General features: G+C 52.2%; 1 long non-coding RNA gene across 1 annotated transcript; it reads right to left on the reverse strand.

Moving 5' to 3' along the window:
- Window positions 1-1006: 1006 nt before the first annotated feature.
- Window positions 1007-7628, reverse strand: LOC138425844 (uncharacterized). Its single transcript, XR_011251417.1, has 3 exons — window positions 6970-7628; window positions 2446-2553; window positions 1007-1972 (listed from the first exon to the last, which is right to left on the reverse strand). It is a non-coding gene; the product is annotated as an uncharacterized lncRNA (long non-coding RNA).
- Window positions 7629-18258: the final 10630 nt, after the last annotated feature.

The raw sequence follows: 18258 nt of genomic DNA on the forward strand, positions 1-18258 counted from the left end.
TCTCGCCCTGCCATGCAAAGAACCAACAGGTATTTCCCAGGCCTGGCTCCCTGCAGGGCTGCGAGGTGGCCGGCACCCCGCACCCGCTCCTGGAGACGCTGAGGCACCAGTGCCAACTCCCAGGGACTTAGCTCTCATGTGTGGAACCTGGCTGACTCTCGAACTGAAATTGGCCCCATGCCCTGTGCACTCCCAGGAAGTATTTACTCAGGTTTCTTCGCAGCTTTGCTTTCTCGTCCCAGCCCTACGGGCACAAAGCAAAATTAACCTCATTGCAAGAAGCCAGTGTATCAGCACAGTGGGCGCAAGGTGTTGTTGTTCAGCCACTCAGCTGTGTCTGACTCTGTGCGATCTCATGGACTGCAGCATGCCAGGCTTCCCTGTCCTTCACCATCTCCCAGAGTTCTCTCAAACCCATATCCATTGAGTTGTTGATGCCATCCAACCATCTCATCCTCTGTCACTCCCTTCTCAAACCATTTCAGTACTCTTGCCTCAAGAACCCCATGAACAGTATGAAAAGGGCATTAAGTGGGCAGGAACAAAAACTGGGGGCACTGACTTGGGGCATTTGGTGAGTGAGGAGGGCAAAAAGGAACCACACAGCAAAGGCTCAATCCTGTGGCCCAGACAAGGGATAACTCAATAAGATTTAGCACCATTATGAAGACCTCTGGCTGCAGTGACCATACTAGCTAGTGTCTACCGGCAGCTGTGAGAAGCTAGATGCTTCCAATGATCTAGATGATTAAACGCTTTAACTAATTTAATCTTCAATGACAACCTAAGGAAACTGTGTTACAGATGGGTTGAATGAACTACCAAGACAGCAAGTGGCAGAATCATGGCTTACCCTCTAAGCTATACCACCTTCCAGAGGTGTGTAGGACTGAGCTGTTGGCATTGGAGGATCAGCAATCTCTCCTGTCCTGGGGATGCTCATTTGAGCTTTCCTCCAGGCTTAAATGATCAATTTGCCCACAGGAGAGCAGAAAATTAAAAATAATTTTTTTTGATCATGTGTTTTGGCTTGCAGGATCTTTGGTCTCCAACCAGGCATTGAACTTGGGACCCAGCAGTAAAAGCGCTAACCTCTGGACCACCCAAGAATTCCTGCAGAAACTTTAAAAATCAGCCACTTGTTCAAAACTGTACAGCTGCCTGGGGTGGAAGTGAAGGTGATTTCACACCTGCCACACCACCAGACACTGTTACCTGCCTGGTCTCACCTTCCATCACATCATTTTTCCCTCTCCTGTCTTCCTGCCCTGCCCTTCCTACCACCCAACTCTGGAGTCCAAACATTCACTGGCCTTCCCTGCCCCTCTCCCTTCTTGCCAGTTATCAAAATTCTTTAAGATTCAACCCAAATCTCATCTATTCTAGAAAGCCCTCACTGACATCCCTGGGTGGGATGACTGTCCCAGGCCTGTGTGATGAGAATGGATGCGCTTCCAGCATCTGCTACAATTCACCTTGCCTTGGGTCACTTCTCAGTGGGTTTATCTCTCTGGGGGCAGCAGCACATGGTAAGCAGGTCATTAGAAGCAGCTGAGGACGTGTCTCCATTGACTTGAAAAAAACGTAGGCTTAGTGATCCATGGAAATTTTACATAAAAAGCAAGACGATAAGATGAAAACATGATGTATGGGATTTTTCTTCAAAATCTATTTTCTTTAAACTGTTCTATGTTCTATAAAAGAGCTTTAGCATGGCAGAATCTTATAAATGAGGAGGAGCCCTACTTCTTCATTCCACTCAATTTTAATGAGTCACTCATTTATTTATTCATCAGACATTAACTGACTCTGATTGCTCAAAAGCTATATAAATTAGCAAACACAATAGTGAGTGAGGCAGTGTAGTGTAGGGATTAACTTGCATAGACTCTTCAGCTAGCTTCCAGCACTTACGAGGCATCTCACCTTGGGTGAATAAGTCACTTAGATTCCCGGTAACAAATTTCCCAATCTATAAAATAAAGATGATAATCTCTATCAGGGTTGTTATGAGGATTAAACAAGCTCATATGTATATATAATATATATCAAGTGATGAGTCAGAGGAGTGCCTAGTATGTGGTTTTTAAGTCGCTTTTGTTAGCACTCTTATAAAACGTCTTTTCATAGAGACCAAGAAGGACCCCACCTCAGTCTGGAAAGATGAGGAGGTCCTTGCTAGGTCAACGAGGGAAAGGCATTCCAGGCAAAAGGAACAGCACATACGAAAGCTTAGAGGTGTCCACCAGCAATGCCGGTTGGGGGAACTGGGAGTTGGGGGCAGGCTTCGTGGTAGAGGGGTGCTGGGCGTGCTGTATACAGGTGGATGCCTGTGCCGTGTCAGGCATTTATTCTAATGGTGGTGGGGAGCCAGTGAAGGCCTCTAAGTGAGAGCTACTGTCTGAGGCAGGTGCCTCTGGCAACAGTGTCGGGGATGATACACACCTGGAGGTGAGACCTCCCCCTTGCCTTCGAGGTCCAGGAGGGAGGCGGTGAGAGTCGCCCAGACCGAGGTCCAGGAGGGAGGCGGTGAGAGTCGCCCAGACCGTGAGCCTGCAAGGAGAGAGCGGATGGGAGAGATGGGACGAGAAAACCCACAGGAGGGGGGCTGACGGCTAGGGTGGGAGAGGCAGGGCTGGGGCAGCCCCCCGGGTGTCGCCCTGGGACGACATGGCCTTATATCAACAGTGAGCCAACACAGGAAGCGCGGCAGGAGGGTTAGGCAGAGGGCGCGCGTGCGGCGCTCTGGGCAGGGGCGGGCAGAGGCGATGGCTTCCGTGCGGAGCCACTGTGTTCAAGTTATCCTCCCCGGGGTTGTTCTGCCTGTGTGGGGTTTCGTGGGCCACCACCCAACACACACACGCACACACACACACAGTCACTCACTCGCTCACTCTAAAACAGTTACTGCGTCTTACTCATTTCTGAATCCACCCCCTCCTTCTCCCCACCCAGCCCAACACCACATCAGGCACACTCTGTGACGCAGCTAAACTGGGTTTAATAGAATCCAAGCTTGCTCCCTGCCCAACCCTCCAGATCGGGTAACTACGTCACAAACACAACCATTCCACCTCCTGTTCTCTGGACTACTGCTGTGCTGCTCTGGAGGAATCCAAGAGAAGCTCCCCACCACTTCCACTTGAGGGGGGCCAACCTGCCTGGCACCCTGCTGTTAACCCCAGAGATGCCATATCAACCTTGGGACTGGGCCCTCTTCAAAGACTTCCACCCACCCCGTCTACACACACACATAGGAAGAGGACATGGGCCTGAGGCCCATGAAAGGATGGAACGGAGTGAAGAGCATGACAGTGAAAGCGGAGAGATCAGCCTTGCAAAACGAGCCTCCTTGGAGACATCGTCCCCAAGAGTGACAGAGTCCTCCCCCACACCCGCCTGCCCCCATTCCTATCTGCCCCCCACACCAGGTGCCGCCCTGGTTGGAGCTCACAGCTCTTAGGGCTTTCCCTGCTTCCCATAGGGCCACCCCTGTGGAAGGTTGGGAAACAAGACTCCAGTTTGATATAAATCCAGAGACACCAGACCCCAACAATGGAGCACTCTCCTCATTCCAAGTACAAGCTGGGCCCCTCATCTGAGAGCTGAGGGTGGAGAGGAGAGTGCGTGTGTGTGTGTCCCCTGGTGTGCAAACACGCATGCCTGTGTGCACACGCATGTGAGTGTTCCCTGCCGCAAGGTCCTTGTGGGCGTGACTGTTGCCCGTGATGCACCCACACGTGTGCCCTTGTGTCTGTGGGTGCCCACGTGTCTGTGCGCGATGATCTTGTATCTGTGCACAATGCCTGCCTGGGGGAGGGGCTGAGGGAGCGATGGCGTGCATGTTTACAAAGTCGCCAGTCTGTTTGTGAGCAAGCCGGTAGGCGTCGGTTTGGGTGTGGCGATGGGAACAGGAGCCATATGTTTGTGGTAGGAAAGATTTCTGCCCAGGTGTCTGTGAGTGAGGATGGGTCGGGTGAGGCAGAGCAGCTGCTCTGCCTGAGACCCTGCCCGTCCTTCCCATCCTTCCTGGGCTCGCCTCCCAGGGCAGCCACCTTTGCCAAAGGGCCCCAGTTTGATGCCCTGGGCAGGGCTGGCTGCCCAGCAGGAAGGCACAACCTCTTGCAGGCCCCGAGGAAGGATGAGCTCATTCTCGGCAAGTTGAAAGGAACACATGGAAATGTGGGGTGGGAGCAAAAATTCTCTTCGTCTCCGGTGTGGCTGACAGAACAAACACCTCTTCACCCCACTGGAGGCCCCGTCCCAAGGTGGGAGCCGGGTGGCGCAAAGGGAGGGAGGCTCTGCCTGTCCTGGTAGTGGAGACCTGGGGGATATCCCCTCAAAAAACCCCCTGGATGGCAAGGGCCTCACGGGGTAGCCCTGGGATTAGATGGCAAAAGACTGGGAGGCTGTCAGAGGAAGGAAGCTGGAGGGAAAAGGGGCTTCCAGCAGGAGAAAAACCTGAGCAAAGGCCCTGAGGCAGGAAGATGCCAGTTCGCCTGAAAGACTTAGAGCTAAAGGAAGCTTAAAGATCCTCTTGAGGCTGGCTCCTCAATGGACTTGGGAGAAAACTGAGGCCCATAGAGGGGACATGCTTCTGAGCCCTAGACGCAGCGAGGCTCCTGCCCTCCAGGTCAGCGTTCACTCTGCTGCTCCCAGGAGCCTGCTAGGAAGGAAGCCAAGGAGCCGGGCTGCCGGTTTTGCTTCCTTTGCTTTCTCATCCCCAGCTAGGCTGAGTCGGGGACCCCTTCCCTCCGCCAGCAGCTTGCTGTGCGACGCTGACCAAGTCGGTTTACCTCTCTGAGCCCCTGCTCTGCATTAGGAAGTGGGCATAAGGCCTTGCCTCACCTGGGAATGCTACCTCTGACTCCCTAGGGAGCTGAAGTTGGCCGTGGTCATTCTCCAGTCCCCAGCAGGAGCAGAAGATACAGCAACGTGGGTGCTGTATCTTCAGGGTAGGTGCTCAAAGAAGTGTTTTTCTCCTAAGGCTTTTTTTTGATGTGGACTATTTTTAAAGTCTTTATGGAATTTTTTACAATATTGTTTCTGTTTTTTACGTTTTCGTTTTCTGGCTGTGAGGCATGTGAGATGGAACCAGCACCTTCTGCATTGGAAGGCAAAGTCTCAACCACTGGGGCACCAAGAAAGTCCCAAATAAGTGTTTTAAAATGAAAGAAGGAATGATGGGCTCCTTGACTCTTCCTCTCCCACCCTCCTTTGAGAGCCTCAGCCTCTCCCCTCCCCTTCATGTAGGGTGAAGGAGGCTCAGAATCACAAAGATCTTGAAAGGGAAGGCAGAAAAGACTAACAGCCTTGCCTGCACAGAGGCTCGGACTTCTCTGTCTCTAGGTGAATGCCTTTGAGAGTGCCATTTCCTTGCAGCCTTGGCCTTGCTGAACCCTGCTGTGGTGAGGGGGCTGGAGGAAAGGCCTGGATCTCTAGCAGAAAATGGGGGCAGCTGGACCCAGGAGGACCCCTGGCAGGAGTGAGCCGTGCTCACTGCCTCTCTGCTCAGGGGAATATCCCAAGCCCTCCAGTCCCAAAGCTGAGGGGTTGAGCTAGTTCTGGAACCTCCCATTTCCATCCCAATTTTTCCTTAGTTTTTTCAAATTCTAATTACCCTCCTTTTTTGAGGCTCCCTTTCACATTAAATTTTTTATTGCCCATTTCTTTCTTTTATGATAGCAGCTATATTTCTTCTAACCTTGTAAAATACACACACACACACGAAACTAGTCTTCAGTTCAGTTCACTCACTCACTGGCATCCAACTCTTTGTGACCCCATGGACTGCAGCACGCCAGGCCTCCCTGTCCATCACCAAATCCTGGATCTTACTCAAACTCATGCCCAATGAGCCGGTGAGGCCATCCAACCATCTCATCCTCTGTTGTCCCCTTCTCCTCCCGCCTTCTATCTTTCCCAGCATCAGGGTCTTTTCTAATGAGTCAGTTCTTCACATCAGATGGCCAAAGTATTAGAGTTAAAGCTTCAGCAACAGTCATCAGTCCTTCCAATGAATATGGGGATAGAAATCAGATCTTGGTCATCTCAGGGGTGGGGCCTGACTAGGTGCAGGCACGAGGGAACTTCAGTTCAGCTCAGTTCAGTCACTCAGTTGTGTCTGACTTTTTGCGACCCCATGAATCACACCACGCCAGGCCTCCCTGTCTATCACCAACTCCCGGAGTTCACTTAAACTCGTGTCCATCAAGTCGGTGATGCCATCCAGCCATCTCATCCTCTGTCGTCCCCTTCTCCTCCTGCCCCCAATCCCGCCCAGCATCAGAGTCTTTTCCAATGAGTCAACTCTTCGCATGAGGTGGCCAAAGTATTGGAGTTTCAGCTTCAGCATCAGTCCTTCCAATGAACACCCAGGACTGATCTCCTTTAGGATGGACTGGTTGGATCTCCTTGCAGTCCAAGGGACTCTCAAGAGTCTTCTCCAACACCACAGTTCAAAAGTATCAATTCTTTCACGCTCAGCTTTCTTCACAGTCCAACTCTCACATCCATACATGACCACTGGAAAAACCATAGCCTTGACTAGATGGACCTTTGTTGGTAAAGTAATATCTCTGCTTTTCAATATGCTATCTAGGTTGGTCATAACTTTCCTTCCAAATAGCTGTGAAAAGAAGAGAAGTGAAAAGCAAAGGAGAAAAGGAAAGATATAAGCATCTGAATGCAGAGTTCCAAAGAAGAGCAAGGAGAGATAAGAAAGCCTTCCTCAGTGATCAATGCAAAGAAATAGAGGAAAACAACACAATGGGAAAGACTAGAGAACTCCTCAAGAAAATTAGAGATACTAAGGGAACATTTCATGCAAAGATGAGCTTGATAAAGGACAGAAATGGTATGGACCTAACAGAAGCAGAAGATATTAAGAAGAGGTGGCAAGAATACACAGAAGAATTGTACAAAAAGGATCTTCACGACCCAGATAATCACGATGGTGTGATCACTCACCTCGAGCCAGACATTCTGGAATGTGAAGTCAAGTGGGCCTTAGAAAGCACCACTACGAACAAAGCTAGTGGAGGTGATGGAATCCCAGTTGAGCTATTTCAAATCCTGGAAGATGATGCTGTGAAAGTGCTGCACTCGATATGCCAGCAAATTTGGAAAACTCAGCAGTGGCCACAGGACTGGAAAAGATCAGTTTTCATTCCAATCCCAAAGAAAGGCAATGCCAAAGAATGCTCAAACTACCACACAATTGTACTCATCTCACATGCTAGTAAAGTAATGGTCAAAATTCTCCAAGCCAGACTCCAGCAATATGTGAACTATGAAATTCCAGATGTTCAAGCTGGTTTTAGCAAAGGCAGAGGAACCAGAGATCAAATTGCCAACATTCCGCTGGATCATGGAAAAAGCAAGAGAGTTCCAGAAAAACATCTATTTCTGCTTTATTGACTATGCCATGATCTTAGTTTTCTAAATGTTGAGCTTTAAGCCAACTTTTTCACTCTTCTCTTTCACTTTCATCAAGAGGCTTTTTAGTTCCTCTTCACTTTCTGCCATAAGGGTGGTGTCATCTGCATATCTGAGGTTATTGATATTTCTCCCGGCAATCTTGATTCCAGCTTGTGCTTCTTCCAGCCCAGCGTTTCTCATGATGTACTCTGCATAGAAGTTAAATAAGCAGGGTGACAACATACAGCCTTGACGTACTCCTTTTCCTATTTGGAACCAGTCTGTTGTTCCATGCCCAGTTCTAACTGTTGCTTCCTGGCCTGCATATAGGTTTCTTAGTCAATAAAGGGAACTTAGGGCTACTCAAAATGTTCAAAGTCTTGATCTAGGTGATGGTTACACAGGTATACATTATTTGTCAAAATTCACTGAGCATTTGTGCATTTTACTGTTAAGATTTGTGCATTTTACTGGGTATAGGTTATATCTCAATAGACTTCTGCTAGCAGAAAAGACACCCATACAGAGAAATACACAGACCAGGCAAGATCAGTTTAATGAATTATAAAGCAAGTACCCACATAAACACCACCCAGAATAACTGGTGCCCCCATGGAGTCCATAGTGCTGGCTCTCCTTGGACCCCAATTTCCACACACTGGGCATCAGGCCCCCTAGATTTAAGGGAATGCAGAGACCAGGGATGAGGGCAGCCCATGGGCTTTGGAACCTAGAATTTCCCACCAGGGTAGCCCCAGGCTTGATGGCAACTCCTGTTCTGGTGAGCTGGAGGAACAGAAAGCACACCCGTTTCCCGTTTCTGGGAGGGGGGTTTTCCGAAACAGCCTCCCCAGGGAGAGTCTTGGCTGGGGGTTGGGGGTGTCCCCAGTGAAAGTCCGGGAGAAATGTGCCTTCCCGCATCCCTGCTAAAAATAACCCCAGGCCGCAGTGCCAGCGCCACCGAGAAGCAGGAAGGATGGAACCAGGTTTTGCTTTAAACCTGGAGGAAGCACAGCAGCTGGGGCTGAGGGAGGGGGAGGGGGAGACAGGCTAGGGGTCTGAGAGCCCTGGCAGGACTCTGCCTGCTCCCACCCCCCAGCTGGCCTTTCTTCCCGCAGGGCAGAAAGCCCGGGAAGGCTGGGGATGCGTGGGGAGGGGTCTCTGTCCTGCTAACTGGAGTGTGCAGGCTGAAGGGTCAGGAGTCACGTACTCCACGGGGTCCCCACCTCCTTTAAGAAGGACTCTGTCCCAGCCGCCCACGCCAAGCTCCCTCTGCCGCCCCTGCCCTCCTGCAGCGGGGCCACCTGCCCCCCACTCCCTGGGAGGGGGCTCCTGGCACACACAGGGCTGAGGATGGCCACTTCACTGTCCCCAGCTCTGTCTGGCTTGCACTCTGCCCAAAGAGATCGGGAGGTGTTCAAGGGCGGGTGCGGTCCCGAGGCGAGGAATTTCCCTGGAAACGGGAAGTACAAGATGTGTCAGTATGGGATCCCGGCACGAGAAGCCGGCGGCTGGGCAAAGGGAAGAGGCCCTCCCGCCGCCCTCCTCCCCCCACAGCGCCCCCACCCCGCTCGTGCGTCAGAGGCCTACACGTGGTGACAGGACCATTCTCCTGCAACCCCAGTTTTAAGAACAACCACAAGTGGAATGTGTGCCCTGCTCCAGGCACTGTACTGACCGTATATAGATGACCTCATTCAATCCTCAGTTGACAAGCCTATGCCACTGGGATTCTTACTCTCCCTATTTGCTGATGATGAAACTGAGGCTTAGGGGGATGATACGCCCATCCTCGGCTGCTGCTGGTAGAACGTGGCAGAGACAGGGCTTGAGTCATGATTTGGGACACAGAGAATGTCCAGGGTGCATGTCCAGAGAACAGTGAGGCAGAATTTTGGAAACTGGATGGGTCCTAAATAATTTAGGACACTGGTTGTACAGCAACATGATACTTTGGTAGAAAAAAAGAGCAGTGGATTTAGAGCCCAAATTTGGACTACCAGTTAGGATATTGGCCAAGGAACTTAACCATTCTGATCCCCCGTTTCCAACTCTACAAAATGAGTACAATGATCCTTGAGTAGAATTGCTGGAGAGTAATGAACCCAGCATTTTTCTAAACCTGAAAGACACCAAGCTCCGTCGTGTTCCAGGCCCTTTGCAAGTGATTTTTCCTAGGCCTAGAGCCCTAAGTCCCTGCATGTTCACATACTGGCTTGTTCTTGCCATCTTGGTCTCAGCTCAAAGATGAGTGTCCTTACAGCAGCCTCCACTGACTACCCAGCCCACCCCATCACTTGCAATTTTACCACTGTGTTTTGTTCTTTGCACTCACCACGACCTGAGATTATCTTTTTCATTTTCTTCTTTTGTTTTGTTTGTTTGTGGCCTATCCTCCCTCCCCAGCTGCCAAGGAGATAAAATTTCTTGAGAGCTGGGACCTCAGTGGTGGGTGTGGGGGGGTGGGCAATGACCCCTTCCCAGTGCTCAGAGCCGCAGGTGGCAAACAGGAGAACTAGTGAAGCATTTATGAATGAATGAATGATTATGCTTTGGAAACAGCATTATACTGAAGTGTCTGCCTCTCTCTCAGGTCTTACGGAGCCAAAGGGCAGTAAATGTGGGTTAATGGCGACTTGAGAGTATTTCAGGCCTGGCCTCAGCCCAACCCTGGGGCTCCTAAGCTGTAGGGAGCCATCAGGCTGCTTTGGTTTCCGGCTGCTCCAGGATAAAGGTCAACTCTTGCTGAACAGGAGGTTCTGTACCATCTGGGGCTGCTTGCCTCTGGCCACATCTGCTCAGGTTCCCCAACCTGCACTCCAGGTTCAGGCCAGACCAAACAACTCAAAGTGCCTGCCAGAGAACCCAGGGCAGCTTCATGCCATGTGCCTTTGTATAAAGGCACTGTTCCTTCTACGTGGCACGCCCTGCACCCTTTCTCTGCCTGGCCAGCTCCTCTCCGGCTCTCCAGTCTCTGACTTCCCAGGGCATTACAGTAACTTGTTTATATGCATCTTCCCAAGTTGCCTGGAGATCTCTGGGGGCGGCGCACTGTACCACTTGGGGAACCTTATTTCCCCGACCAGTGACTGAAGCCAGACTCTCAGCAGTGAAAGCCTAGAGTCCTAACCACTATACCACAAAGGAATTCTCTTACCTGGAGATTCCTTGAGGACAATGACCAGCTTACAGGTCCCTAGGTTGAAGCACAATACCTGATGCACACAGTAGGTGCTTAATAAATGCTCCACCACAGCGTTTGGACTTTAGATCCTAGGCACTGACACAACTCCTGGGACACAGAGTAGGTATTCATTAAGTGCACACTGAAGGCATGAACCACAGTAATCTGACCCCTCTTCTCAAGTTGGAAGCAGTGAGGAGTGGAGGTAGGGGTAGAAATGGAAGATGCTTCTTTAAAAACAAGATGGTGTCAAGGGCAGAGGGCACGGAGGACCTTAGGGAACTTCCCAGGAGAAGGGACATACAAAACGCAAAGGTAAAAAGCAAACACAGATGGATGGAGGCATATAAACAGGACTCTCAGCGAGCAAAGAGCGAAAAAGAAGGAAGGATAAAAGAGGAAGAAAGAACTGGGCTCAGAAGGGACAAAATGTGCCTGTGAGAGCCGCAGAGGACAGGAAGCCAGAGCCCAGGCCAGGCCAGCTGACTACAGGATGTCTGGGGCCCTTGCTTCAGCCCTGGGGTAGAAAAGGGTGGCGTGGGCAGCATCCTAGGGTGAAAGGGCTGGATGAAAGGTCACATGTCACCAGGCTTGGGGACATCTTGGGAAACTCTTTGTCTCTTAGGAGAGGCTCAGCGTTATGAAACAAAGCACTCCAGATATCAGAGTCACAAATCTAGTTTCTTGCCCTTGAGTGAACAACTGACCTGTTCATGCCTCAGTTTTCCCATTAGGAAAATTGGGCACTATTCTCCTTCCTTTAGAGGATCATGAAGATCATAGTGAGCGTAGTGAGTTAGGAAACAAGTGAAATGGACACACCCCGATATGGCCGGGGATCTGACATAATGGTGGTGATTTCTGCCAGAGCCCTGCGGTAAATGTAAGTGGGTCCTTGGAGGGGCCATGCCACCATGTCACCAAGTAGCACAGAAGTTCTGAGTTGAGTCCTGGATCCAAGGTCTGGTTCTTAGTTCCCAGAGTGTACGGTGAGAAAAAGTTTACTCCCAGGTGAGGGGCTGAGTGGGATGGCTGTCATGCCAGCCGAAAGGTGACTGAGGCTGCCCATAGCCAGCAGGTCTGACCACTTACCTCCCCCACTGAGTGTCCCCTGGGGCCTCTGCATTGCAGCCTGTCCAATGGGCTGAAAATGGTTTTCCCACTGTCATACGATACCTCCAGGCATATATAGGCTCTCAGGAGGCAGAGTTCCTGGAATCATTTGAAGGGTGGGAGGAATAGGACTCTGAGGCTTGAGAAATGGAGGGTTTGTAATTTAGATACAGACCTAAGTCATCTAGTAGGACACTCAGAAGTGCTGGCTTTGCTGTGAGACATACCTAAATGTGGATCCCAGCTGTTACTTCTCTGAGCCTCAGTTTCCTTAACTGTCAAAGGTGGGTACAGAAGCACCCACCTCCTAGAGTCACTGTGAAGAGTGAATGAGCTTGTGTATATAAACCCCTGAACCCAACCAATGCTTGGTCCCTAGGAAGCAGTGGACGTTAGTTCTTATTGTGAATAATTACATCATGTGCTCTTGGGGGAGGAAGGCTAGATCATAAATGTATCGATCTCTGAATGTCAAACCCACTTTGAGGAGAGTAAAGTGGTCACAACTCAAAAATCATTTTGTCACCAAGTGTCAAATTCCATTTTGCAGCTCCTATTAGGTATGCTTGACTGCTAGGGTGGGGGGAGTGGGGGTAGAATCCCCCTCCCCCACTCCCACCTCTGCCTTGTTCTGTAACTGATGCCTGGAGGATCAAAGATTAACAAGTCTGCCAAGGTTTTGGGGTAGGGGGTGACAACTTAAATAGAGTCTTCAGTTCACTTCTCTAGCTGGGCTCAAGCACACTGCTGAAGCGCTCAGGAAAATAAGGGTGGCAAGGAGTGGTAGAGGGGGGTCCACCTCAAAGGCCCAGAGAAAATTCAGACCCAGCTTGGAGTGTCCATGGCCTTGGAGGCTGTTTTGGGCTGGCTGATGGGAAGGAGAAGGGGACTGACAGCTTCAACCTCCCAGAGTCCAACTTTCCTCCAGGGCTTGCTCAGGCCCCCACCCTTACCACCCAGAAGAGTGCAGAACCCCTGGTGAATGGGGGAGCCCAGGTGGGAGGTGGGCAGATGAGAGCAGGGGTGACAGGCAGCAGGATGCCACGGCTGAAGAAGGAGGCATAAATATAAAGCAGCCAGTGTCGGACTGGACAGAGGCCATATGAAACACACGGTACATTCCGGCCCCAGCGTAACAAACTGTACCAGCCTTTTTCAGAGCTGGGAGCACTGAGGGGAGGGAGGAGAGCAGAGGTTCCTTCGAGGTTGGCCCTGCCTCCTCCTCCCCCACTTCTCCCACAGCAGGGAAAGTCCCGATGTTCCTTTTGCAACCACAGGAAACCTCCTATCCCAGCTCACACTCTGTACCCAGTGTTCCTCTCAGCAGCTCCAGACTGGAAGGGAGGAGCAACGAGGGGGGTAGGGGGTAGGGGAGGGGAGAGCCACAGCAGCCCAGGTCACATCAGGGGAGGTGGCAAGCATCCCTGGGACACTGACTCACAGAGTCACAGCCTGGAAGTGCTGCAATGGAGGCACAGACGGCGGAGAGGTGTAGGGAAGGAAGTGCCTGGTCCAAGGTCACACAGCCAGTCGTGCACCAGGGAGGGACCAGAGGGCATCCAGAGCTGGGCAGTGCTGGGCAGCTCTCTTGGGTGTAGTATGTAGGAGTGGCAGGCCAGGAACAGGCAGTGCCTGGGGAGCAAGGGTGGGAAGCCCAGATCCAAGGCCACCTCTGAGCTCTGGTTGGCTCTAGGCACATCTGGGTTGGGTCTCCTCCACTCTTCCCAAACCCAGCCTGCTCTCCTAAATATTAGAGATAATGCATGGTGAAGTGCCTAGTGTGTAGGCGGGTCTGCGGTGATGTAAACCAGACTGAATCACCTCCACACCTTCTCTCTCCTCCTCCACACACACACAGCTCAAAGCCTAGAGCCTCCTGGGATCCTTCTCCCCTATCACTATCTCCTTCACCGATTCCCTATAGCTCTCACACATTTGGTACTCACCACCTGCTGGCTTGGGTTATTATTTAACCTCACATGCCATGTGTTTGTCTCTTCAACTGGCCTGCAAACTGCCCAAGGGCAGGAAATCATTTCAATACACCGAACATTTATTGAACATCAACTCCAGTGCCAAGCTTGGCCTGTGGGGGATGAGCTCAAGCCATGGGAGAAGGCTCAGAGCAGCAGACTTTGTTTCTGCCTCAAGGACTTTCTAATCTGGTTAGAAGAACAGGATTAGTAAACAGATCACTAGAATATGAGACAGGCCACACGCTGTGCCCTGAGAAAGGTACAGACTGAGTATGCTGGGCTTTCAGAGGAGAGAGGAATCAGATTTGGCTGGCACTGTTCCAAACAGGCTTTATGAGCTGGAGCTTGAGAGGTGGGTAGACCTTGGAGAATGGGCCTTACATACGGCAGGGTCTCGGTATGTAAATCCTTTGTCCCTTCCTTGTTCCAGGAACCTCTAGGCCAAGCGCTCGGGGACCTCTTTCTGCAGAAGGATGGGTAAGAAGACGTGGCCCTGAATACACCCGGGTTTGGGCTGGACGAAGGGAGGGGTCAGGCTCGGGTTTGGGGTCGTCTTCTTTCACCCCGCCGCCCACTCCCACCCGCTAGTGTCCAGGCTCTTCCTACTTACTCCTGGCGTCCAGCCAGGGGGTTCCCAAGCTAGCCGAAAGCTGGGCTTGGTTTGCCAGCCCCTGGGAATCACTGGAGTCTCCAGGCTTGTGTGAAGAAAGGATCCATCAGGGAAGGGGTCGGAGGCAGGGGGAGGCTCCGGGGAGATGGCTTGAACTGGCCCCTCAAGCGGGCTTCCGTTGTCACGTGACCGCATCCCAGGTCTCGCAAGTATGGGGCTGGCGCGTTCCTTGCTCTCCTCCTCCAGACTCCTGGACTGAGCACCCGTGGGGCTTGAGCGGCAGCCTGGGTGGCTCCTTCTCTCGAGTTTAGGTACCAATATCTGCCCCTCGCCCCTTACCAACTGTGGTGCCCCAGGCTCCCCACTCGCCCAGGGATCCAAACCGGGACTCAGGTGGGGGATGGAGTGATCTGGGTTTGCTAAGGCCGGAGATCGGGCAGAGCCTCAAGGACCCCTGGGGGATCCCCCTTGGGTGCTAGAGTTGAGCACCAGCCCCCGACCGTCCCCAGTGTCTGCGCCGGGCCCGGCCCCAGCGTGCACTCGCGGGACCGCGGCGGCGGCGGCGGGGAGGTTGCGCGCCGAGCGCAAGCCGCGAGCACAAACAGGGCGAGGAGGCTGGTGTGAGCGCCTGGGCCGGGTGCCAGCGCGCCGGGGCTGGAACACAATGTCCCGAGCGGGCGGGCGGGCGAACCGGGAGCGAGAACAGCCTGACTCAGCAGCTGGGTAAGTGGGTGTGCTCGCTCACCAGATCAACCGCTCTTGCAGCCTGCGGTCAGCGACGACTCAACTCTCTCGGAGGCTCCCTCGAGCGGGAGGAGCGAGCTTACGGCCTGCTCGTGGCTCCTGCCCCTGCCTATCGCTCTGGACCTCCACGTGGCCGGTTCGCGCAGCCCTCTGTCTTCTCGCCCCCGCATTCCAGCGTTTCGCGGCCCCCCGGCCGGACCTGAATGGGCTCTGCCCACTCAGGAGGGGCATTCATCTCACCCAGCCCGGCAGGTGTGGCCCGCCAGACAAGTTGATCGTCCCCTTCTCCCACCACTCTGGGAGGCCTCTGGAGGTCTTGGCATGGTGGGGGGTCGTTAACTTATAGTTGCAGATGGAGGTAGAAATTTGGTCTAGGCTGGAGGGGAGCAGAAGACGCTGGGAGAGATGGGATGGATGCTGCAGGGCAAGGAAGTCTTCCCCATCTCTGTCCTCGGTTGACCCAGAGTTCAGAGTCTCTTCCTGTCCCCTCCCCTCAAAACCACTAGGCCCCTGAAGATTACCCCGCAGGGAAGAAACAGGTGGGGAGGTGCTTTGAAGCCTGAGACCCCGCTTTTCTGCCTTACCCACGCTCCCACCCAAAGCCACAACAAAGACCCACGAATCCTGCCACCCAGCCACAAGGCTTCTCCTTCCTCCTCTGGGCCTGCTGTCCCCTGGGGTCTGGTGGGGCCATTGTGAGGATGACAGCCGCAGGGCGGGAGCTCAGATGTCTGCCCATACCAGGACTCTTCCTGGGGGGTGGGGACCTTTCCTACACCCCAGTCTCCTGGGGTGTCTGCAAGGTTCCCACCCCCGCTACCCCACATCCCGGGACACAGTGTACCTGGAGTGTGCCAGGGCAGGCAGGGAGGGGCTCCATCCTCTGCCAAGTTCCAGGAAATGCCCTGGCAGGCAGCACAGTCCTGGGCTCCAGGGCCTTCCAAGGTGGGGCGGGGTCCTAGGCTGCTGACATGCCTCACCTGGGCCTCAACCCCTACTTCCCAGGCATCTCGGGCACCTTCTGTAGCCAAGGTTGAGGCAATGGATGCCAACCATTTTCCCACACATACAGGCATCCTTCCCACACATGTGCTTACCCAGCCAACGCTCACCAAATCCCTCAGTCAGGAGCCACTTTCACTGTGTCGACTCCAGCCTTTTACCTGATGGATGAAATCTTTCCACAGTATCCCAGGCCAATGTTCTGAAGCTGTTTGCATACCCACAGTGATGAGGACACTCTTTTACGAGGCAGCCACAACTCTTCAGGATGTCCCTGTGTCCAAGTCCAATCGCCTAGAGGATACCTGCCCTCACATGGCCCAGGAGGGACGGAACTCACCCTCAGGTCCCTCACACTTGCTCCTCCTCCTTGCCTGCAGTGACCTTCCTACTGCCCAAACTCACCATAAAGCAGGATGAATTCTTAACTCTTGGGGCTTCCCTGGTGGACCGGTGGTTACGAATCTGTCTTGCCATGCAAGGGATGCCGGTTCGACCCCTGGTCTGGAAAGATCCCACATGCCTTGGAGCAACAAAGTCTGTGTACCACGACTGCTGACCCCACACTTAAGAGCCCTTGAGCCACAACTACTAAAGCCAGGGCACCCAGCGCCCATGTGCTCTATAGCAAGAGAAGCCACTGCAATGAGAAACCCGTGCACTGCAACTAGAGAGCAGCCCCCACTGGCTGCATCCAGAGAAAGCCTGTGTTCAGCAATGAGGACCCAGTGCAGCCAAAAATAAAAATCGGAAAAAAAATTAACTTAAAAAATTCTCAACTGTTTTCTCTCCTTCACCATCTATCACCAGATTCTTCCCACTCCTGCTTTTATCACAAGGTGTATTGTTTGTTACTTTCCTCACGCCTTCCTTTCCAATACCACAGATTCCACCTTTGGCCCAAATTCCCACAGTCACTGCCATACTGTCCTTTCTGACCCAGGTTTTTCCTTCCTCCTACACACCCTGCTAGAATAATCTTTCTCAACCACTGTTTATTGTGTATGTTATCAACTTCAGACTCTTCAAGCACACTGGGTACAGCAGCTACTAATCTGTGTGTTCCATACGAAGGGGCCCACACTCATTCATGGTGTACCCAAACCACAGAATCCAGCACAAGCCCTGGTGCGTGGTAGGAAGGCATCCAGTGTTCCTCGAGTGTCCAGTCCATTGGGTTGTGCCTCTTTTCTCCTCACAGTTCTCTTTCCTGGCTTGGTCTCCTTGTCAGCATCAAGCCTGATGGTTTCCTGATACTCATGCAGGCCCTTTTGTTTTGAGCAGCCCTGGTTTTTAAATTTCCCAGAATCTTCGGGGTAGAGGTGGGTGGGGAATGAGGAGAGAGAATCTGACATCCAAATTAACATCAGAGTGAGTGAAGTCACTCAGTCCTGTCTGACTATTTGTGACCCCATGAACTACCAGGCTCCTCCATCCATGGAATTTTCCAGGCAAGAACATTGGAGTGAGTTGCCATTTCCTTCTCCAGGGGATCTTCCCGACCCAGGGATCGAACCCGGGTCTCCCGCACTGTAGGCAGGCGCTTTACCGTCTGAGCTACCAAGGTTGTGCCAAATACCAACTCTAAAGTACTAGAGTGCTGAATGGAATGAGTCAAGCTGCCTGCCTGGAGCCTGTGCTCCAGCAAGGAACAGAAAACCACTGAGGAGGGTGGAGGGCAGAAAAGAGTGCAAGCAGTGGCTTTGGGGTTTACAGAGGGATCTTGCCATTGGAGATCCCAGCCTGCCTAGCTCTGGGTTGCTGGTCTGATGCCCTTAAGTTGTTCTCTTTCTTGGCACCACATCACACACACACACAAACACAGACCCCAGAGCTTGATCCCATCACCACCTCATAACCCAGCTCAAAGGCTCTGATAATCTCCACCCCGCTTGGATCATTTTGTCATCAACTTCCCTCTAAGCCTTATGGGTGGCCTTTAATCTTTCCTAGATTTTATTGCTTCATTATGTCCTGTAATATTTTCAGCCTCAAATATTATAAGCTCCTTCACGGCAGGGACAGGGTTATTTATTTACTTGTTTAATATCATCTGTCTTGAAAAGAAAGACTAAGATTGGGCTCTTGGATTTTGAAGGCCACAAGGACCTAGGTGCAACACTTAGCTGTATGGCCTTGGGCAAGCCTCTTCACCTTTCTGAGCCTGCTTCATCTGTAAAAGGTGAGAGAGGCAAAGATTACAGAGAACA

Source organism: Ovis canadensis, chromosome 20 (genome assembly GCF_042477335.2).
Source record: "Ovis canadensis isolate MfBH-ARS-UI-01 breed Bighorn chromosome 20, ARS-UI_OviCan_v2, whole genome shotgun sequence".
In the NCBI taxonomy this organism is placed as follows: domain Eukaryota; kingdom Metazoa; phylum Chordata; class Mammalia; order Artiodactyla; family Bovidae; genus Ovis; species Ovis canadensis.